Genomic DNA, 24,710 nt, shown 5'->3' with positions numbered 1-24,710 from the left:
CGACGCGTTGATGAGTAATTGTCAAGTGGCAGGGCGACGAGATCGCACAAACAACAAGTTTAACTCCTCGTCCACACCTATCCTTAACCCGAACAAAATAAAGATGGAAATTCCACAACGAAACAGTGTATATAGGTGCACCGCGTACTAGTTTCGCTTACAACTGCACATCAGTTTTTACGCCCCCACACATCTAATTTCAGTCCTATTAATTACAAGTTAGAACCGTGTTTTCATCGTGCCAGCTAAAAATAGTTTCATATCGCCCGTGTTTTATGAGAAACGGCAAAGCAGCAATAATATCAGATGGACTTAATAAAAGGATCGCCTTAGTCCTCCGAGCACCGAGACATTTGAATGTTTCGCTCATTTTGTTATAAAAAGGCTGGCCACAAGGTATACGGTCTATTCAGTAGCTATTTTAAACTTGAAAGGACATTCCGCGCCATGTTTTACTATTGCCGCAATTGGCAGCTACTAATGACATCTCAAAAGTGCTACTTTGTTTTTTAGGAAATATAAATACACAAACAAGCATACAGTACACCTGATGTTAAGGGGTCATTTCCACGGGATCATTACCATGTAACACAAATCGGCTACAGGTGCGTTCTTACACCCCTATGGAGTAAGCTGCTTCAGTTTATCCTGAAGACCCGAAGACAATAACGCTTAGCACTGTTCTATGAAAAACAGAAAAAAGATCTGTAGGATGTGGAGCAACAATCGAAGGACTATCGGGCCTAATAACTTTAATTTTACTGAAAAAATATTTTCTAGATTACGTTAGAAATACATACAACATGTACATATTGTTGTTGTAGTTGACTTTTATTTACTAAATAAGAAACACTGCGTAAGCAATTCTGTCAGATAGATACATATCTATTTATATACAGTGGCCGGAGAATAGTAAAATTCACAGAAGTTTGCGGTTTCTCTTTGCGAAGTTGGCAACACAGTTGTGGATATGGTGACATTGATGAGTAGAGCTCATAAATACGCATGGTTAAAAATAGAATAAAACAAAGTATCTGTGTATTTTGTCAATATATCAGCTAAAGTTCGTAAATCATGACATTTACTTGATATGTGACGTCTGTTTTCAAAATGGTAAATGAGAAATAGAAAACAAGTAACAAGTTATTAATACACCATCGCGTAACCATAATATACACAAAGATAAAACGAATAGTATGCTGACAAGGTACACGTATCCAATGAAGTTGAATGAGATGAGGTTGGTGAATGCCGGAATGCACGCGTTGCAATCGTATGCATAATATTGATTTTAGCAATTCATATTTTATGACGATGAATTCTGGCAGAATTATTTCTGAAGGCACTGAAAGCATCCGACAAATTACATAGTTATATTGAAAGTTCATTGACTTAGATAACGTATTACTGTATGTTGAAGTACATATTCCATAAATTAAGAAAAAAATAACAAAAAGAAATAATTGTAAATGATTGAGGAAAATTATGTGAATTTAATGTTAAATTGCAAAATACAATTTAATACAATTGTAGAATACAAGGCCAAATGACTAAAGTGACGATTGTCTCATTGCTATTGTATACTACGTAACGATTCAAAATGACTGCTTATTACACATAATATGAATAAACTGAATGGGGGCCGTTGAAATGATTAATAAATTTGACGAGGGAGCGTTGATAAAATCAACATGGGAGGTCGAGGTCGTGCAAGTCGAACACAAAAAGACAATGTACAGAATTTAATATTAGCTTTCACTGCTATTATAATATCAATTATTCAGGAGCAGTCCGCTGTGAAATTGCACAGTTGTTGTGGAACTTCCTATACGGTTAGACGAAACCGTGCATCGTGTCAATAATTTATACGATATCGGACTTCCTTCTACGTATCGAATCCATATGGAATTGTTATTAATTCATACGCTTTTTATGAAGATATTGATAGTCGTGTTAACGGTATTGTTTTATCCGGTTGAATTATTACATATGTATTATCATGTTCAGCTTTAATACCTACACGTGTTGGCTGATTTCATGTCTACTGCACGAGAACTATTAAAAATGACCTCACCAATTATTTCGTGACTGCCTTTATCGTGTGAATCCAAATGTCTTATCCCAGTGCGATCTTCACGACAATGTCTGATATAGCAACCTTCAAGGACGACCGCTTTGCACCGTCCGGTGGAACAGATTATAGAAAATAACCATACTTTAAAACCATTAAATAATTTTCATCTCACAATGTGCTGTGAAAAGGTTGGTCCAAGCAGCCAATTCGACGCATGATTACTAGTCGTCAATAAAATAATAACCTGCCCGGAGTGCCAATACTCAACGCAAATTACAATTTACGAGACAAATCATCAACGTTATATGCCTGTGGAGCAAGTTCTCTTCCGAACATAATTATAGATCGCTACTAAATTAACTCTTAAACGCATGACGTTTTTGATGCTGTATGGCAAAAAAAAATATCCTTAAAACTAGTTGCTTCAGTAAACGAGAAACACGACTTTGGAGCAGCTTTGTCACGAGAGACCTAGATCGTGATCAAACACACGTATAGAAAAATTGTATATACGGCTCCAGCAAAAAAATATAACAGACTTTTAAACGTTTTAGGAGTACCAAAATAGATGTATTTACAGAAACGTCATAAAAACATTAAATGTAATACAAAATTATACACACGTCAACACATAATGGAAAGTTTAGGTAAACAACCGCCGCCTTGAAATTGAATGAAGCCGCAAATGGCTTATTATAGTAAGTTCTTTTTTTGAATTCTTGACAAATAAAAACATTTTTAGAGAAAATTTACGAATAAATAACTAATACTGCGTAATTTTCATGATAATTAAATAATTTATAATAATAATTTCAAATATTTTAAGGACACTTTAGCACGGAGACGTGGCAAAACTTTTTTACGCAAATGTTTCAATTCTCAAAATTGGGTACATTTTCTTGTTAGGAGTGAGTAATCTTTACTAATCTATGGTAAACAAGGAAACAATATTTCGAATAAGTCCTTTGATAAGATACTATCAATTGCAAGATAATAATATTCTTATCTGGTTTTTCTCAAGCATTCCAGATTCCGGCGAATGAATCAATGACCATGATTGTGGCACCTAACTGTAATGAATGGACGTGTAGCATGGAGGCTAATAACGGTGATCGAAAGCAATTGAGCCATTAAACCCACAATTAACATCGACTGCAAATTGCCGCCTTCCTGATTCCCACCTGCGCCTGTGCAGGTTTGAATTTGCGCCCATCGGCTCATTCTCTTTTTCACGACTCATTGTTTCCATTTTATTGCGTTTTAACGATGCGAATATAGTTTAAAACACTTTTATCATTCTATATTATCTTCGACATGCACAAGGATTAAGCTATTTCACAGAATAATTCCACCATGTCATTATGAATGCTATCGCAATATAAGGATTTTAATTTCATCTTTAATTGAATCGTGTGAAGTGTAAACACGTTTTCATACATTAACCTTTCCTTCGCTACGCATTTAGCCATAACCATTGATTTGTTCTGCGATGAGTTCCAGTGAGTCAACCATAAAGAGATTCTTTATTCACTCTTATTATGTACAGTCCAACCCAATTCTCCGTAATATCATTATATGCAGTCCGAACAATTATCTTTACAAGGACTATGTCTTTTTGCTGGCATGTCGTACGCATGCATATTTAACGGGTAATATATTATACAAACATTTAAAATTGCTTTACAGTGATCGATTGTAATCTTCTTACGCATACAAGTTTTTTTTGTAGGTAGCACAAACAATGAGGCTCTCCAATAAGGGCCGAATGAGAAATTAATAAAACGAAGGTAACTCCAAATATGTAAGACTTGCAGATGCGCAAAAACTTCAGTGACGTTCATCGAATGTCTTACGCTTGTACCATGGGATACGCAGTCAGCATCAAGTTCAAGTAACGGTACCATACGAAATAAACTCTAAAGATTAAATGACTTATGGATTGTAATACCGTGAAAATCTTAACGAATTGAACGCTCACATTTCGTTCGAGTTTATAAGATGTGCGTAAGAAAGAAATCCATCAAGGTTTCGCTTCGATACAGCTGTCGATCGCTATTGACGGTTGCATTTTGTCATGTCATGTACGCCACTATTTTTTACTAAAATTAATGAGGAATGACGAACGTCTTCACAATGGACTCGAAAATGGGAAAGGGTAAATTGAGCAAAACTGTTCTTTTTTATTATTTTTCTTTCATATCCGGCGGTAATGTTGAGAAATTGAGTGATTACAAAATGTACAGCTACTATTCGTTAGAAGTCATCTCGTTGAATGTTCTTTTTTATTATATCCTCTTTCTAACAGTAGGTATCATAGTGTCTGGCGACTAGTTTTAATTAAAATAAACAAGTACACATCGGTCTTATTTCCTGTTCATGATTAATACCATCCTTATTATATTACCAACTGTAGCTATATAACTACTGAATACTTTTTGAATCTCCTCTCTAAATTAAATGAGTTTGGGCCTTAGTACTTTACACTGACCAAGTGTGCGTAAACTTCACACCTTTGAAGCTATTCTCATACATACGAGTCAAATGTTTATACAATTCAATCAATACTAAAGTCCTTGGTACTTAAGCTTGAAAGATTTATTTACCTCTGGAATATATTATGTACAAGAGCAAAGATTGAGCGCTATAAACATATCTCTTACGGTTCCCAAAACATAATTTCCATGGATACTGAAAACATGAGATGTATTACGAAAGCTCTGACCTCCCATGCTCAAGTTCGTGGGAAATTGCGCCCCGGGACATACGTTATTCAATACGTTGTTACATTTTAGATGTGTTTGGCCTCCGTCCAGGAACTTTATTGCTTCAGAAGGTAGAAATTGTGAATTCGCAAAGAAAATATCTTCGACGTATCTTTGGAAGCCTGCTATCAAGATTACTAAAGTATTTTACCTATCTCTTTGCTGGTCCTACATTTTCGTAAATGGTATGTAATTAACAAATACTTTGGCTTATAACTTATGTGGTTATTATGAAGGTGGTAAGCCACATCATACTTGCCATATGTTGGCTTGAAGCACATGCAAACAGTGAGGATTCAAAATAATAAGTTCGAAACTTTTACGTGTATTATAAGGTACTGCAATAAATAACTCCTAAATCGGATTAAGTTAGCAAATGCTGCAGACATTTCATAGAACTTACCCTAAGCGTTCGGGCGCTCAGCGGCTGTCGTTTGCACTTTCGAAATGACTTTCTACAATTTTTCTTCACTAATGCCTTCCCTACGTAGGTATTTGTCTGTCACACTGTAGCATAAACTCACAATTTACTGCGTCGAGACGCTGACTAATTTCTCCAAGGCCAAAGAAGATCCATTATTATTTATTACCATATAAAATAATTCCCTCGGGAATTTCCAAGTTGAAACCGACCATATTGCCTTCTGGTTGGGCTCATATCACCTTTTTGTAGCCGAATTGAAATCACATTTAGACCTTTTACTACTGCCGTGAGTCACAAAAGAGTATTACTGAGGATCTAAAAATAGGCCTCATGCGGTTATTGTTATTCGACAAAGAATTACAAAATTATGGACCGATAGTTACTCATGCAACAAACTTGTAAGGAAAATAAAATAACCTATTAAAATTAGGTATATATATTTTAATATGCTAGTTCATTAATTTAAACGCTGGTTACAATTGTTCATGTTAAATTAAATTAATTAAATAGTAATGCGATTGAATGCAGTTCACGAGGTTTGCAAACTTTATTCGATAGCGGTAATATTTCCGGACGGAAAATAACCGTATCAATCATTTCAACTAACACAACATAACCGCTTCCGTCATTTATGCAATAAGCTCTAACAATGCTTCCCACTTGCTTTCCCACTTTCAAAATTAGCTATAAAAGAAACTGCGAAATATTAACTACAGTAAAATTGGTTTAGTTTTATCAGCTTCGATGTATTTCCACTGATATCCGTTCCAGTACAGTTATCCTATAAAAATTCGCAGAAGACATCCTTGAAGCTCTTCAAATAGCCTCTCTGACTCATTAAACACATGTCACCATTACAGGACTTACCCGTATGAGATTTCATCGGCACCGTCCCGGAATCAGGTCGCCAGTAGTTCCTGAAGTTGGGTTGACGCGGCTCCTGTTACACCATGTGTTTGGTTTATGATCTCCTTAGCTGTTTGTTTACGAGCGTCGGTTTATTTTAGATGCAGAAATAGGCGACCAGCGTGCACTCCTGGCGCATGTCCGTTCGCGGCTTCAGTTACCTCATCGCATAGTGAATTATTATATCCCCTTTTGTAATCGCTTTCGTGCGCTAGCGAGGGGATCATTGTGTAGCATCGGATACTAACGTTTGTTTTGTGTGTAGAGGGTGATATATGTTGAAGAATTTAAGCGCATGTCTTCTAACATATGGATTAAATTTCCGATCAGTTCCATTTTTCATCAGCCTTTTCTCTTAATTTTCATATCATTTCTGCGAACTCATTACGTTCTCAATGTAAATGTTATGATTTTCCTTAATCTGTTTGTGCATATCCATTAGATATTACAGTAGTACAAGTTTACACTATGATTATTTAGCTATGAAAAGTATACGTTACGTTTATTATTACGAAGTACTAAATTGTTAAGTTGTACCTCTTGTACTTTTAAAACTACTTACTCATGAATGTGGCAATAGTGACGATGAATAATCGCAATGTGAATTGATAAGTTGTTGATTCGATCAATTGATAAACTGCCAAGAAGATGGCGCCAAGTGTACAGTTACTTGGTATAAAACCTGATGTGGTAATCTAAATTGTCTGACATCAACTTTCTATTCCTCGTTGCCTGCAGATTGAATTAGTATTGAAAGTAAAAAACGCTGTCATTTTTACGGCACCCCAACGCCTTGTTTCAATTTGCAAATACACTTTTACTTTCTAAACACCTGTCTAGTTACATATTGTTCATAACCACTGTTTTACGATGAAGAAAGTTAGTCAAATTGTAACGAACGGTGAAAAAAAGCAGCCCTGATTCTATTATAAATAACATGGTATATAATATGTAGTATTAATGGTGTGGGCCACGTAGGTCGTAGGTATATAGGTAAGGGTGAGTTATCATACTTAAAGCTGGGAATTACTTGAAATCTGACGAAGCAAACTCTCAAGCTGTACAATTAGTGTAGACGAGGGCCGTTCAAAATCCGATCGCAAAACTCGATACGCCCCTACCCTTGCACATTTTTGTCAACGTTATTAGAATGAAGGGTTCCTGACACCCTCAGGCACACTTATATACCCTATCAGCCAACATGTAGGGCTTCTAGTATTGTTGCAAAACACTAGAGCCCTCGACAACAAAAGGATAGGGTTCCAAGCCGTACTTATAATTTATTCCTGCTGCGAGCGTACCTTTTGTTGCGTGGAAATAGCAGTCCTATAGGTGCTATTGTGATGAATTCAAGCTTGACTGGCTATAAAATTTACGACTAATAGAGCAAATGTTTACAATGTATATTCGATAATGATCATAGTAATCAAGCAAACATCTCGAAGATTAAAACTGTGACACGAAACTGTATAACAGAAAATTGGTAATTTTTTATTTCAATAAAATTCCTCCTTTTCAGGCCTGCTAGCTTTTTGTCTTACTGATTTACACGGTTTTGTCCATAGCCGAAGAAGTCCTGGAATATACTCCATGCTGCAATACAAATAGGTGGTTACTTAATTAAACAATATTAAAATTACATAATTCCTTCAAGTATTAAATAAGGTTTAACAAATGCTTTGCCATTAAAGCCGTCGAGCGTGGCGCGAGGAACAATAACATATTTCGCTAGCAGGCGCCCAGCGGAGCTCGAAATTCGTTATTTCAAGCCTCGCTCTTATTTTACCTATTCGCGTTTTTCACCACCAAACTGAGAAAATGATGATAATATATATTTGTACAGAAACATTTTCGTAAGTATTTTTTTATATTATTGTCATCTCTGACATTACACTAAGTCAAATGACCTTACCTGAGTTCAGAGACAGCAAATTGAAATTAAAAGTAAATTGTTATAGATAACTGAAAAAATGATTGAACGCTTAGGATATTCATTTTATACATGAAACCATAAGCACAAACCGATACGTAATTGTTTATAAATATCATATGTAGAAATTTTATAGTATATTTTTCTACATAAAAGTAATAAACAGGCTAGCAGTCTAGATGTTAAGTGGTCCCTGCTGCCCACGGACAGTTGTAACCCACTATAAATAGAACAGTTTAACGTATAAAATGCTACCAGTGAATTCGAATTTCTTTACACTCAGCACTAAATAAGATCTTTTAAATGGCGAGATACTTAGGCGTGAACAATAAAATTTCTTACTAACTGACACCCAACAGAGCTCAGTATTGTTATTTGAAGCTCCACAGATATCCCTTTATTCCTCGCATTTCTACCTACAACCCGCTGTGTAAATAATAGCCGCGGTAATTCGTTATTGAACAAATTATACCTCGGACCTATTTAATATTATTATTTATGGGAACATTAATATTTTGCTACCGTACGGTGGGATTTAGGTGCAGGATATTTTGTGTAGCTGTACCTTTATTTTTCATGTATTGTATTTGTGTGTACGAGTATGTATGTATACTTTTGTGTTGAAATCATTTTACGTAATGAATGGTCTTATAAGGATCTAAATTCTTGTTTACATGTGTTGTTATTATGAGTAAATAAAAACAAGAGAATGACTTATTGGACAGAACAATTTCTTGGACAAAACAGCATGTTCCGAAAATCATTAATATAGAATAAAAAAAATATCAAACTATTTACTCACAATTATCTAAAAATGGCTTGTTTAATAAATGTTTATTTAGTTATGACTGCCGCAAAATTTCATAAAGCTTACATAAAGCTTTCATAAAGCTTAGATTACACACAAGCAATAAAACATATTATTTTGACTGAGCATAAGCCTGAATTTAATTAAAGCCGTAACTAAACGTCATTCCTATTCATATTCCGTCACATGTCAGGACTCTTGATAGTTCAAAGCCAAAGTGACCTTAATATGATTAGATCGAGTCAGGATTTGTTGTTCTGACCTTGTACCGCAACAGAAGCACTTACCGCGTCTTAACGTCCATCATATGCGAATTTATTTAATGGCTTAACAGTGTACAAAATAATAGGTGTATGTTTCTTAGCATTTACTTCCTGTATATTGATTGCTGTGCTATCAAGGTTGTATTAATCATGATTGATCGATCGGGGAATCGTTTTTATTGTGGCGTAACATTTTCATGGAATATTCTCCGTTCCCAGTTCAACTGGCTGCAAATAATTGTATACTGTTCTGCAAATAATACTGTACTGCAAATAATTGTACTTCTGGAATCTAGTTTCTCCTCGAAACAGGTGAGAGAGACCTCAAACATTTTATGTTACGTGTTCCAATAAGTTTGGTAGAGTAAGGTAGGGAGTTACCCGCGACGGTTATTTCAAACGTGTGTAGACTGTAAATTGTAAGATGTAATCGCTAAGAACCGTATAATATGGTCAGGAACCGTATGGGTCTAGCCAATATTTTCAAGCAGTAACACATAGGACATATCTACGGGAACACACACAACAATAAGATTTGTCTACTAACCCATACCATCCTTTCCCAGTCCGCGTTGCAGCAACGTGGCAGAGAATAGTCCACATACTTACGTGGAGAGAAGCAACAACGCAGAGACAAGGGCATCATGCCCACCTGTGGGAAATAACAAGGTTTTACAACCAACTTATTTTTAATAATCGGAATTATTCATTTGCCAATCCGTAATAAAGTTGCAGCTGCAATTGCATATCATCAAGGGGACTGCACATTCGTAAGTCATTTTATCAAATGAAATATATTCGAATATGAATAAATATGAGCACGAGATTTATTTAGTGGCATTAAATTAAATTTATTTACACAAGGCAACTCTGAGTACTATTTTAATGATTCAATATCAGAGCTTTGAACAAGTTCTATCAATTACTAAGCTGTTTTTAATGCGGTTAATTAGTATGTAAGTAAGCTAGTGCGTTTATGGTTTGATTAATAATTGAATTAGCTTACAAACTTTAGCAATTTGACAGTGATATCAATTTAAAATTAAAATTAATGATAAGATTGATTTAAATAACAAATTTAAATTCCAAAGAACAAATTAAGGAATTTGACATATTAAAATATATTTCACTCGCTCATTAAAAATGTATTTGGTAAAACTCTTTTAGTGCTTTCAATATAAGTTATATTCTGAAAATACTTATCTTTTTTACAAAACATAATTGAATGTCTATGTACAAAGAATACTATATAGATACTCACTCAAACACTCACACAATTACTTATACCTCGATAAGTTTTATCTTTATTATTTTATATCCATTGGATTCCTTATTATAGTGGAAGTCTGGTTGTATCAGACGTTAATCGCAGCTATTACATTCCCTTGTAATAAAACAATAAATTTTATATCTATTGTTAAAAGGAAAGTTGGTCATAATTTTCTATGTTTATTTTACAGACAGAGACTGGAACAATAAAAAACTGGTTATTCATTTTAATCCGACACAAAGAAAAACAATAATTTGTTTTAAAATTATGTCATGCGCAGGACATTTTAGTGAACTAAATTGTTTTCTTTTTTAAATCTTATTGTCTTTTTCGTTTACTATGTGGTGAATTATTAGTATAAATATTATAATCTGCAACGAAGTCAACTTTCATTTCATCATTCAACGTTACGTGAGGTGAAGCTCACCCTTGTTCGCTATGACATGAATAAAGGACCTTTCTATCATATTTTAGTTCCAATTAAATCAATTTACACGTACGAACCATTCGTATTGTCGGTGTTTAGTTCTTTGTATGAGACTATCAACAATTCTAAGAGACTCCTTTAGACACCCCAAGTTCGAGACAATGGGTACAAACGCACACGATCCCACACTCGACTGAGGGCACTTATCTCGAACGCAAATCGCACGGCAGCACAATGTCGCAAGTCGCAACACTTACGTCACGACAGATAGCGATTTTTCCGACCTACGACAACGCGCCGGTCGTTGACCCGCGCCGATCCACTCCTGTATCGCCTCACCCCGAGCTGACGTCGCACTGAAGTGGCTTCGTCTCGCAGATAAAACGAGCACAACCTCGAGAACCCTTAACAGCTCGCGTGCGCTTCTATTTTTAAACCGGGAGATCCATTTTTCATCGCTGCATTTTGATACGTCATCAAAGATAGTCGCGAAAAGCAAAGGTCGCGTCGCATCTATTTGCGTTCGTTCAAATTTGAACTCAAACCTGCCGACATAGGAATGCTCGTCGTTAAAATTGTAGCACAATGGAGATGTTTGCAAGCATCTGCATTTCAACCGTGAAGTTTATTCTTCTCTGCTCTCTGCTGAATTTTAAAAACGTCGTCTACTTTTTGAATTTTTGAAAGGGTTCGTTTACAAAGCAATAGTTGCCTCTACATAAAGTGTAGCTTTGATGGAAACCCGTTTTAAATTTATATTTTTGTGAACGATCCACTTTTATACAACACTAATAATGTTCATCCATTTTGCATGTATATTAGTTGTGCAATAGCCAACAATGCGTTACTAATATAGAGACGATGGCTTGCAAGCACACAATGTACACAAAGCAACCAGAACAAAGACTGACCCTAAGTTACTCGAGATTAATCGTAGCTAGGAGGGAAGACTAAGCTCTTAAGTCTCCAGTCCCTAGTCTAGAGCTTGTATTAGCATTGTTCTAAAGTTACACGATCCTACATGGTACAATAACACAAGTATTCAAGTACAGTTTCCGTAAGTTGGCTTACTTAATGGCCCGTTAATAATAGATAAATAATAAATCTATGGGGTTTCCTACGAAAGATTGAAAATCGACGTTTATAACCTGGATATTTTCTCTCAATTTAAAATTTTTTGGACATCCGTCTGATCAGTCCCTCATATCTAGGTATGACAAGTTTTGTAAGCGAAAAGTACTTCCGTAACGTCCTGATTTTCGTACTACTAATTTGATGAGTAATGTTTAATATTAATTGAATATATTCCCATAAAAGCAAGTGTTCCGTTATAAGAAGTATTCCGTTATTAGAAGAACATAAACTTACACTATAAATCGCTTCCGTTCTCCATTTCCAAGCAAGGTGTACACCATATACGTTGTTTATCGGTTATTACTAACAGATCCCAAACAAACTATTGCTTGTAAAACTGATTAGTTTACCGGTGTACACCGGCCGGTTGTCACACTAACTTAAGCATACAGCTTCCGTTCTATTTACACACATACTGACTACCGAACACTAATGAATTCACTCCGTGTACACCCAGAGATCATAAGATATGCGCGTCCATGCCTCCAGGGACAAACTTAGCTTCACAACCGAGCTAATTGAAAATAACCCTTACAATACCTATCGTATGTTTGAAAAGACCGAACGCGATATTGAACGAAATGTCAAAAGTAATTACACGACAGTGACGCTCGAGAATAAATCTTAACGCAAAGTCGTAAAGGCTAATAACTCGACGGCCAAATGTTAGACAGTAGCTCTAATCAAGCGTAAGTTATTGCTACGCAATTGATTGGAAATAAATTCTTATTGGGATAAAATGTTAATGTATGGACGTCGTATCTCTAAAACGAAATAAAATAAAGGTTAAGTTAATTGGAAACCTTTATCCTTATCGGGTTTAGAATATATGATCAGTGTTGTGTACAATCGAAAAGAGACGAGATTTTAACACGCTATTTCGTTTATCTTCGCATAAAACTCTCCACATTTAACATTCGTGTAATTTCTTTAAGATTGAATGAGAGGGTTGATTAGTGAAATCAAGATTTCAACAATTTACATTCAAGGGGATCCACAGCTAAAATATCCGCCTGTTTATGTTGCATTTGAAAAAACATTGTTATTCCATAATTTTAGCAAGGAGTCATAAAATTGCATATATCCAAGTAGCTAGGCCAATAATACCAACTACATCAGTCGATTCTTAAATTATTTAACAGTATAAATCCATAGCAATCGATGGGTTATTCATAACTTGAATCATACTAGAACAACAATCTAAGTGAAAAGAGGCTAACATTTGCATGTATGTCCCGATGCATAATTATATCCATAAACAAAGCTAGGTCAATATCAAAATCACATTTACAATGGAGCACGATCAAGTTTAAGTTGCGGCCGCTTCCTGCATGGTCCTGCGTGAGAACAAAGTCGGTGTGCAGCGCCGCGGGCCCGGCGCCGGCGCAGCGGAAGCGGCGACGTGCCGCGCGATCGCCGCCCAGCGTTTAGTAGGGTCAAGTGTATATACTTGATATAGTACATAATTATGTGTAGTGAAATATTGTAAGTTACTAAAAATTGAAAATTATATTTCTGTAGCGAAAAATACTAAACATAAAAAGCCTTTAAATTAAGGGATTGGCGTACAAGAAGCCGCTAGTTTTCGGCGTTTTTCGCTTTATCTATTGAACCGCAATAGATCAAATGTTCATGATGTATATTACGTATTGGAACAAATACTAAAAATAAAATATAAATGTAAAGGTGGTACGGAACCCACCGTGCGCGAAATTAACTCCCGCAATTATTTCTCATTAAAGGAAATATGCTTTTAAAAATAATTCTGAATAATTTACTTTTAATTAAATAATACGTGATACACAACTTGATACGCAACTTTCGTTGTTCGGTGTAATTTGAAGTGACATGCGTGTATAATAATCAAGTCCATTTGTCAGTACTTCTGCCGTGAATATGTTTGCTTTCATATTAATTCATGCATTTAGTGCTATCTTTATCCACGACTTGTTTGTACTAAAGTTATTAATTATTCATATAACATTACCGTACTATATTACGTATTACCTTCTCAGCGATAATGGCAGTTCTAATACACTTGATTTCTATGGATTCTAACTTCGATTTAAACTATAAGTATTAATTTCTATTCCTTATAAATTTCTTGTTGAATTACTCAACATTGTAGCAATATAAAATTTATTCGCAATTATTTTTTATTTGAACCAGATTTGTAATTTTAAAAGACTACTAAACAACCTAAGATACCATTTACTAAAACATTACTTATCGTAAAGATGATTGAATTTCCTGTACAAGTTTATTGTTATCGTTTCTGATTATTGTAAAACGACAAGATAAAGTCCAGAATTATCTGTAACATATAAATCCCTAGATAACGGAACATTCAGTAAATGTAAACGGCGAAATCGCGAAATACAATTACTATCCAATAGTAATATAAATACCGAATGATTGTGAAAGAACTCAAAGTATATTATTCAGGAATTGCAAGTATCTTATTACAAAACGTTAAATACTTGGTACAAATTGTTCTGCATTGAACTGGAACAAAAGTATTTATCATATGCCGCTATGCGTAGAAATATGTGGGTGGTTTATTTTTTATGCAATTCATTTTGCAAGCGAGTATGCCGCCCACTTGATTGTATGTGGTTCCTACTGGCAATCGAATTATAGGTTATCAAATAGACTTGATCTCCTATCTCATCACACATGCGATGTTATTCTTGAAGATTAAGTTGGAATATCAGTGTCTGTGCGTTACCAAAATCCTTGAAACAAAACCAAAAGCGTTCAACTGCTGATTTGAGACAGAAAACCAGTAGGTTATTGCAGTGATACCTCACAGTCATATCACGAACATTTCAGAATCAATCTTTAGGGGGTTGATACTACGAATACTAAGATTCAATACTTCGCGTTTTTCCGACGATAGAAAGACATTACATGGCACAAGCAAATTGAATAAAAAACACCCGATCCAAGCACGAAGGGGTATCGCATTACTTACACGCACTGCAGTGGTAGATATGTTGCAATGTCTAATCTCATTTATATTATTGAGGCGTTGCGATCCGTACATCTCATTGATTGATGATGTGTGTTCACGCGCCGCTACCACGTGATGAAGACCTACGTACCGCTGCACCAGTTCAATCCGATTTGTTAATGACGCACTTAAAAATACAATTATTTCTAATTCTCAGTCAAACGTGGTTAAAAAGTGCATAGACAATGTTAATAGTAATGTTATAGGCTTTTGTTATGTACTCGTATAATGATTTATTTATTATTTGTTATTAACAATCAGTTTCATAGTTGAAATTGCCTGTACGAAAAAAAAATATGGCTCCTTACAATGTCTTAACAATGTACAATATGTACATCTATGTTCTTATCTTTAAACAATACTAATAATATTATTTCATTTTGTTTCAGGTACGTGACTACTATTAAACAAAGGTTTAAACTATTTCAGTGGTGGAAAAAAGTAATCTCGTGAGTATAAGGTTTACACGCATTAGTATAAGGTTTACGAGTTTATACATACTTGTAACAAAGTTATTTATGTAATACATTTTGAAATCATCCTTAATAATCGAAAATTCATATTAATTTAAATACTTATTGAAATGGATAAACTGTGTTTTTCAAACGTTAATACTAATAGACAGTGACGTAGACTACTTACAAAACACTTGTTAGCAACGGAAAGTAAAATAAACACGAAGCTATGCGGGAACAACTAAATCAGCCATATTCCGTGTCCGTTGACATAAACATTCGCACACGCGTGCCGGCCGCTGCGCCTGCGCAACGTGTAGGGTTGCCACAAATAAACTGGAGTAATGGATTAGTATAGTATAACAGTTATCACCATATCAATAATTGTGGAATAAAGGATTCATTTTAGTAAAAAACACTAATTGTGGGTTAGCATAATCTATCTTTATTCTGTAGTTACTCGAAAAGTAGATAATGTTTTTGAGATCTGCTCCCGAACTTCACTTATTAATCGTTGTCTATGATTGGGTACAATATTTATTTTACATTGGGTTTAATCTGGTTAGATAATGCATGTAGACTACGCTTCAGCTGAAAATTATATACAATTTGATACCGACTCAATTTTGTATTTTTCCGAAATGAGTTTGTCTTGTATAGATCGCTCTACCTGGCAACACAAGCAAAACCCTAAATATATCTCCTCAAGGGTTTCCTGTTAGAAATGTTTATTAATTTATATTTATATATTAACAGTTTTGTTTACACTCGCCACGTGGCCGCGTCGGGGCATCGAACTCCGCTATGATATTTTTACAAAGTTTTTTTTTGTTTCTTTATTGCTAGGAATACACTGTTCGTTTCATAGTAGACTTGTTTTTATATGGTCTCTTCATTTCATAGAATGTATGATAAAATACATTTAGTACATTTAATAATTGTTTATGAAGTTAGAGAACAATAAGATTGCCTCGAAATCTTGGGATATAAAATTGTTCTTAATTATAAGGTTTACATTTTCGAAGTGAACGTAAATAATTGTTAGTTTAAACAACGACTCCGTAGATTTACTAAGAAGTTAAGAAAATTGTTGTATAGACTTGTAAATTTTATTCCTTAATTATACACTTCGTATAGGTACCCTAATTAAATATGATGTTATTCTTAAAACAAGGTATTATATTAAATCTATTATTAAATTGAATTGAAAGAGTTTATTGTATTTTTATGTTAATTGTCTTTTAATAAAATTTAAAACCTTGTTGGAATAAAAGTATACAAAATTATTAGTGTGTAGTACATTTTCGTTGTTTGGAGCCATTATTTATGATAGTTAATTATGAAGTAGGTACACAGTTATCACTACCATCGTTTCGCAAGGTGTTTTTATAATGGCGAGGAAACTGCGGAAGAAACTCCATAAGATACAATACTTATTTTAAATGTTGAGTTTTTGGTTTAGTTGCGTAATTTACATTAATTATACTTTTAATTATTTATTCCAACTATTCATTTACAATTTAAAAACATTTATGAGTCAAAAATTTCCATAGTCTTGTTTTAAATGTGTTTGTGCTATTTTAATTCTTCATATCTGTATTTAATCACCAAGTTGCCAAATTAACATGTATTTCAATATTAAATGCATAACTCGAAATATCCAATTTAGAGATTCTTAACTGTTTATATATGTATGCGATAAACATCTAAATTGGGATTATTAAGTTTGTCCTGTATCTTGCTAATAGCATAAATTTCTTATTTGAGCTCAATATGACCAAATTTCTATTATAGTATGTTTAATTACTGTTGTAAGTACGTACTTCTTTTTCACTTTCCCTTAATCATAATAAGTAAGCAGTTGGATTTTTGGTTTATATAATTGAACAAAATATACAACGCTGCCTGTAAATATTTTCTACAGGCGGTATAGATTTTGTGAAGAAAAAGCTTTGACACTGTCCTTCATATTATTGGAGCAGCAAAGAAGCATGTATTTGAAGTTACAAAACCTCGTAATATCCTATTCGTTTCGACCAACATCACAATGTAATTTTTATATATCAAAAATCATTATATTCAAACAAAAACCCTTCTTATTCTGATAAGCTGATAAGAGCTTATATACGAGTACATAAACGAGGTATGCACAGCAATACTTTAAGGTTTCATTTCATGTATTAGCTAAGTGTATAATCCTGTTTTGTAACTCGATACATCCGTCAAAAGCCACCATTTTGTCATTTCTCTTCCTTGTTCCCACTTCAAATGTGTCATATTTTTCAATACGAGTTCCAACCGGTCGACTATCGATCAATCGACCAGAAAAACCCGCTCGGGCTATGAATATAAATAATTCCTGTTTCCACCCACCAAACGATTTGTCGATAAGTGAAAATTGTTTATATCATGTCGGCAATATTTAAGACTGGAAAGAAAAGATAACGTTTACGTTACGAAAAGGTATGAGTAGCATCAGCTCAGATAAATGTAATTTGCTTTTTACCGTAAGCAAACAAGGCAGTTATGTAATTATGTTCGGATTTGTCATTAAATGTTTGTGTAAAGTTTAATCCTAACAAAATACATATACATACATAAACAAAATTCATTATTTCTTTGATTACATAGGAATATCCGATAAAATATACTATTTCACACATTTTTTGCATCCTACACTGTTTCCAATTGAGTTACAAAAAGATTAGATTAGTTCGGCTAAATATGACTTATCTTTATTATCAAGATTTTTTTTGTAGAACATAAATAATTCAATAAGTTCATTCCCCTGTCCAAGAAACCTCATTAAATAACGCGCACTGTCATTGCAAGGAAAATGTGTATATTTTTTGTGAAGTAAGTATTTTTATTTACTTATAGAAAAAGCGGTCAAGAAAAAGTAGGTACGAAAAACAATCTAGATAGATTTATTATTTTAACAATCTCGTTGAAACATATTTCGATCGTAGTTATCAAACGACCTAATTTATTGAAGTTCAAACCGATATGCCATACTTTTCTTTTACGTTTTTGGTTGAAAGCCTTTAAAATTGAAAATTTCTTTATGTACCTATAATTCATATGTAATACAATTCTTATTTATTTTTATGTCAGTCTTCTTTACTTTTATTACCAATGCTTGTATTTTTAAAAAACTACTTTGAGAAAATTTCTGTTTTAGGGGCAGGATCCCATTTTGTGTATGCTTTTCAATCGCTTGTATTTCTATTGAACTTCAAAACGTTTTCTCTCCACCGCCTAATAAATTCTGAGCTCGCAGCCGGCTGTATTTTCTACCGGAGGCGTCCCACGATACCTCAAAATCCCGCTGAGACGTTCCATCTTCATTGTCAATGCTACACGCCGCTCGGTGTGCCTATAAGGTCGCAGGAAACCTCACCGTTAATTTCATATGAACGGAGATTATCTGTTGACTTCTTCGACCTCAATATACTTTAACGGATTGGATATTAGGTACTATAATAATTTGTGTAAAGCAATACAACACCTGCACTTGTCTACTTTAAAACAATAAGATTTACTTTGATAAGACTTACTTTAAATTAATTGCCAAGTAAAACAAAATAGCAGATGTAATAAAATAATTTTAAATGTACATAAATTCGTTTTTGATCCACAGTCATAATAAATTATATATGTATATAATTATATATAATTCGTTTCATAATTTGTAACTCTTCATTGCTATCATCATTCATAAATAATAATAATCCAAAAACCTCAATTTTTCTATTTCACGCCATTCAAATTGTGACATGCAACCACACTCGTCCCGTGTGGTCGCGGTTATTACAATTTTCAATTGTCCCTCGCTCTCACAATAAACGAAATTACCTCACCTGTGATTAGCCACATCCATAACACAAAAGGCACTATTGTCATAAGTATAAAGACTAATATAGTATGCGCATCCGCTTGTGGTCAACAAAACAGTAATTACACAGCGAAAAACGTAATTTTATGGGAGCCGAGTAGGTATGTGATGAATAGGTTTTGTAACCCGTGGAAAGCAGAACACGAATATGGAAATCGTTTGTTGTCTACTTTTGGCGTAATACCATCCTATACCTGAAAGTAGGTTGGTCCCGGATAATGTTATGCCAAAAGAGATAATTCGTTTCGTCTGTCGGCAATGCGCTGAATTTTTCGATTGAGCTCTTAAGAATTTTTAAACTCTCATAATTTATTCGTATGTATAAGGTACGGTAAGGTAAGGCTGTTTACGTGTATGTGGACACAGCGCAATCCACATACAAAAAGCTTTTTGGAAAACTAAAAAAATCTGTGTGTAAGTCGACTTAAAAGGCAATGATGTTATATTACGTGCATGTGACACATTAATCAAGTATTTTATACTCACGTGAGCATAATTAATGAGTGGTCAAAATGTCAAATAAACGAAAAAGCGCATGGCGCCCGAAAGTTAACGCTTGAAGTGACCTTCGAGCGATAAATTATTTGTGAGCGTTTAACGTCGCAACTCGTTAGACGACCTCTTCTCATTTTTCAGATGGTTAAGCTGATTCGAAGCGATGGATTAGCTGAAATGACTTTTTGTATTACTGGATAAGTCATATTGTATTTATTTACGGGTATGATTAAACATAAATTACAACGAGAAAAAGACATACTGATTTAATGTGAGAGATTTATAACAGCAAACAATTTCATAGTACTATTTTAACAATTGCTATATCGAAATTGAATTTATCGTCAAACAGGTATAATAACTAGTTTTAAGTAAATATGAAAAGCATTTATGTATATATTATTTTAATAATAACTTTCTCGTACGTGCAAGCAAAATGTGTGTTATGTTCTTTTGTGAAAATCAATATTTAACCGACTTTGTCTTTAGGTTACTTTTTTATTTTTTTTGCAAAAACGCTAAAAACATAAATAGAAACTAAGCATTATAGTTAAGTAAAAAAGAAATAAAAGATAATAAAGGCAACCTCGCATGTAGAGTTCACACTTATCACTGAACATATACTTTGGATGAATTTAGCGTCACAACTTGTTAGAAGGACTCGCTTCGGCTTTCATATGAATACCCTAATTTGGAATGACAGATTCTTATAGAGGTTTTTACGCTATCCCCTTTTTATAACCCATCCTTAGAGGATATAACAAAAGAAAATAGAAATTACAGATGACTTTGAAAATTGGTACACATATTATATTAATGCATTAGTACGTAAAAAAGTAAGGAAAATATTCGCCCTATTACTATCGTTATTACCAGTACCTATCTAGATTAGATAGGTACTGGCGGTCTGCGTAAATACTAGAATCATTTTATATAGCGGTAATTATAAGGGTATTATACCTGTACGAGCAGGCTGTCTGCCGACTTCTACTAGTTTTCATATTAAAATGTAGCGTTGCAGAATATCTGTTGCAGAATCCATATAAAATGAACGATATGGAGTCCTGCAAACAAGTAATCGAATGCACTTTCATCATCGAAAGGGCGATGGGATCTCACAGATTTCAATTTCACATCGACACGAGCCCATCTCTCCATTGTGTTCACGCATCACTGTGATCGACGGATAGCAGTGAAACAATAGATCAAGTTTACTATCTGTTGCTCCGTGTGATTTATGCCGTCCAATGATTGTGTCACATTGACGTATATCGGCTTTCTCTCTGTTGTTGCACGTAATAATTTGCTCTTGTACATAGTTGTATAATAATGATGCTATGTGCGGTAAACATGCAATGATTGGATGGTTAATGGTTATCGCATTACAAGAATAACTGATTGAGTTATTTTAGAAACTTGTGTTTGTCTCGGTATCATTTTTTGTGTGCAATGAGAAAACTAGAAGTCAAGAATTCAATGTCATTAAAAGGCTACTGTTATTCGCAAAACTATAGCACCAGCTTTTTTAGTAGAGCCCGGGTATCTATAGTACAGTCTGAAATCTATGTGATCCATATATGTAAATTAAAAATAAAGTCTTAGTTAAAATTTTACCCAAGCATTATTTTTTATTCGCAGCATCTTTTTCGTCGTCACGTCAATGAGTATCTGTACAAATCAGCCCTTACGAATCCTCTGCTAGACATAGGTCTCCTTTGAAAACGGTACTTTGCCATAATCACTGTACTTAACAACAAATATTGATGATCGCACTAGATATACTTGGTAGGCCGAGGCTGCTGTTCATTACAACTAATATATTGTAATCATATGCTATTAACAAGTAGAGCTCGCTGTATATTCCAGTTAGAACGATGCATAAAACGCATTATATAAATAGAACGAACAGTAACGTTCCGGTTAACAGGAATGTTGCATATTTATTCGACATTTCACGGCACATTAGCGACCTAACCGCGATATTTCACACCTCAAGCCGTACAAACGGAACATACACACAAAACCCTATTGCGCTCATCGTGTTAGGATTAGTAAATGTAATCTGCTGAGATTTTTGTTTTGGATGTAGACCACGGGCGCATGATACCTAATGTACTTGGTGATAAGTGTTTTTAGTGGATCACAAACGTTGTTAAGTTTCCCATCCTGTCGCATATGCCTAAGTCACACCTCAAACTAAAAATATACCAGGCCAATAGATTTATATGTCTTGTATGGGAAACCTATATCTGACTTCAAATATAACAGAAGTCATACCCAAAGTCAATGATACCTGTAATTTAAGACGAAATTAGAATTATTTAAATTAGTATCTCTACTTTACTAGAATACCATTTTTTTCCGAGGTACGAAACTTTAAATCAGCGTGTTCAAACAATTCTTATTGAAATATTTCACACCTCGTGCTTACTACTCGTAGTGGTTCGAGCATAATCACCACATCAGCGTCGCGTCGTGACGATTCCCGCCATCGCCGGTGCGTACACGCGACCGTAGCGGTTGGCGAACTTCGTAGCGTGGCCACGTAGCCAATCATTATCGTGGTATCTTATAAGTTAGGAGTATTAGTAGATGATTGATTGATTTTTATAATGATAGCACGTATTATGAAGTAGATTAAAATGTAATAATTTTATGTGTATACAGTCGTAATATATCACACGTGCTGTCAATGATTTAATTATCTGACGCTGTCATGTTTAGGTGTTTGCTGTCAAAGCTTAAGCATATAAAGTTAGCAAACACGCATATACATTTTATGTAATAATAACAGACTAAAAAGTACCCAAACCAAACACTCAATTGTCCGACACTCCACAAAAATGAGACAATCAGGCATGTTTACCCCCTAACGTAATTGGTAGCGTACCTGCGAGCTACGCAACAAAGGGCCTGATCCCTCGCTGGGTAAATATTTGCGCCCTAAGTCAATATTTGTATTGTCCACGTTCTACGTGCATTGTGTACGGGAAACATAGGGCAATTCACGCGTATGTGTGATGTGTGATTTGTGGAAAAAAAATGTTGTATACAAATGACATTGTGAATAAAGTTTAACAGTTAATTTAGTGTTATACTTGTACTTACGAATTGAGGTTAGCTTCCTAAATTCTAAATTAAATTTCAAAATCACACTAATTAAAAGTTATAAATGATTTATAGTAACTAATTTCTAAACAGTAAGGTAATTTTTGTGTTCTCTTACATTGTATTTTTAATTAAGATTTTTGCGATATTTTTTATTCGAAATAAGTATAGTTTGGTTGCAACTTTTTACTCGCAGGAAAAATATTGACTTATAACATTATTCTAAGAATAACAAACCGACCGTGTGTCTCTGTCACGGATCCAACCTTGAAACACTTACCTGTACAATACAAGTGGAGATTCACAAGAACCTGTCTGCTAAAACCTTAGACCGACTAACGCAACACAATTAGAATATATTAACTTCATTTAGCATAGAAATCTAGTTATGGTCAATAGAACCTTTGTCATCACTTGCTGATTTAAGACTCTTTAATATCCAGAGAATAAAAATAAAAAACACTGCTTAAACATTTTTATGTCACTCCCACAATTTAGACGAATGCAACGACACCTTAAATGTTAAAATACGTATTGCCGTATGTGCTGTAAGTCGTACCAAAGAATAAATACTCTTGAAAAACATTCTCCTCCGCTGTCAGGTAAAAACTGTGTGATATTTGTTAAAGTAACAAAAACATTATTCCATTTTATTACATGCTTTTTGTCAATAGTGGTGTAGTTACCATTATATGAAGTTAAGGTTTGTAATACAAAAAAAAGCTATGAACTGCTCTCTGTGGGTTCCAGTTGACATTTATTCTTCCTAGGTTTACGATTGCCCTCAATCTCACCTGATTAGATATAAATAATGATGATTAATTTAAGAAAATAAACACAAATACTGATATATTCGTGACTCATAATCAAACCAACAATCCACGATTATATTTCTTAAATACATAAAAGAAATAAAAGCTTACAATTCATAGCAAGAAACAGCTCAGAACATGTTTTATATATGTACAAAAAACCACAAAGTAAATTAGCTATTTAGCGACCATGTATTGAGAGTGATTAGCAAGTTTTTGTTAGCGTTGGCAATTCAATTTCCAATCGAAGATAAATGCCCATAGTCATACGTCGTGATTCATGGAGGTGTCAGTGAACCCTCGTACAATGGTTTAATGGTTTTTACGTTCGATCGATGCCTTATTGATCTATGGATTTTTGTTATTAAGCCTCTATTGCTTTTACTGTATAAATTATACTACCAATATGTTTAGTCTAAAAGCAGGGCTGATATAGTGGTATTAGTTTTGGGTCCAGGTATTGAAAACTTTAGTACATCTGTTTTTAATGTTATGTAAGTATTTGAAATTATTTATCACATATTTTAAAGATAAAGGTCTGCACACCTAAGAATTCCCTAAAAAATCTCAAAAGATAGTGAAGTCTAAAAATCCACTTGTCTTGGTAGCCCATGGCCAAAATACTCATTTATTTGCTCTCACAGTTAAGTATATCATAAAATGTATTAGAGGGTCTTAGGTACAAAAGTTGGGTGACAAAGCGAAACAGACAGTTATATCCAAGTGTACATGGTGAGAGCCTGGCGCCTGTGATAGGTGTCAAAAGAACCTGAGTTACAGGTCCGAAAATCTTCTCATTATGAGTGGAGACTCGTGCCATATTGACAATCTCAGAGATTCAAATTTGTAGGTATATCATATACAGTATCATATTTGTACCATAACGATAGATAGTGTGAACATAGCTTAAGAGTTATTTGTCATCTTTCGTTTT

General features: G+C 34.2%; 1 protein-coding gene across 9 annotated transcripts in view; it reads left to right on the top strand.

Moving 5' to 3' along the window:
* The window catches only part of RhoGAP19D (Rho GTPase activating protein at 19D), a 438,348-nt gene that overhangs the window by 256,029 nt on the left and 157,609 nt on the right, over positions 1-24,710 (top strand). Inside the window, exon 3 of one of the 9 annotated variants that reach the window (XM_073087323.1) lies at positions 15,401-15,460. The exons of the other annotated variants lie outside the window; for them this stretch is intronic. The gene's annotated coding sequence lies outside the window, so the exon portion shown is untranslated. The remainder of the gene's footprint in view (positions 1-15,400; positions 15,461-24,710) is intronic. 9 annotated transcript variants of the gene reach the window in all.

Source organism: Epargyreus clarus, unplaced genomic scaffold (assembly GCF_041222505.1).
Source record: "Epargyreus clarus isolate Ecla_fem2 unplaced genomic scaffold, WU_Ecla_fem_2.2 ptg000026l, whole genome shotgun sequence".
NCBI lineage: Eukaryota > Metazoa > Arthropoda > Insecta > Lepidoptera > Hesperiidae > Epargyreus > Epargyreus clarus.
This window is presented reverse-complemented; position numbering and strand designations above follow the sequence as displayed.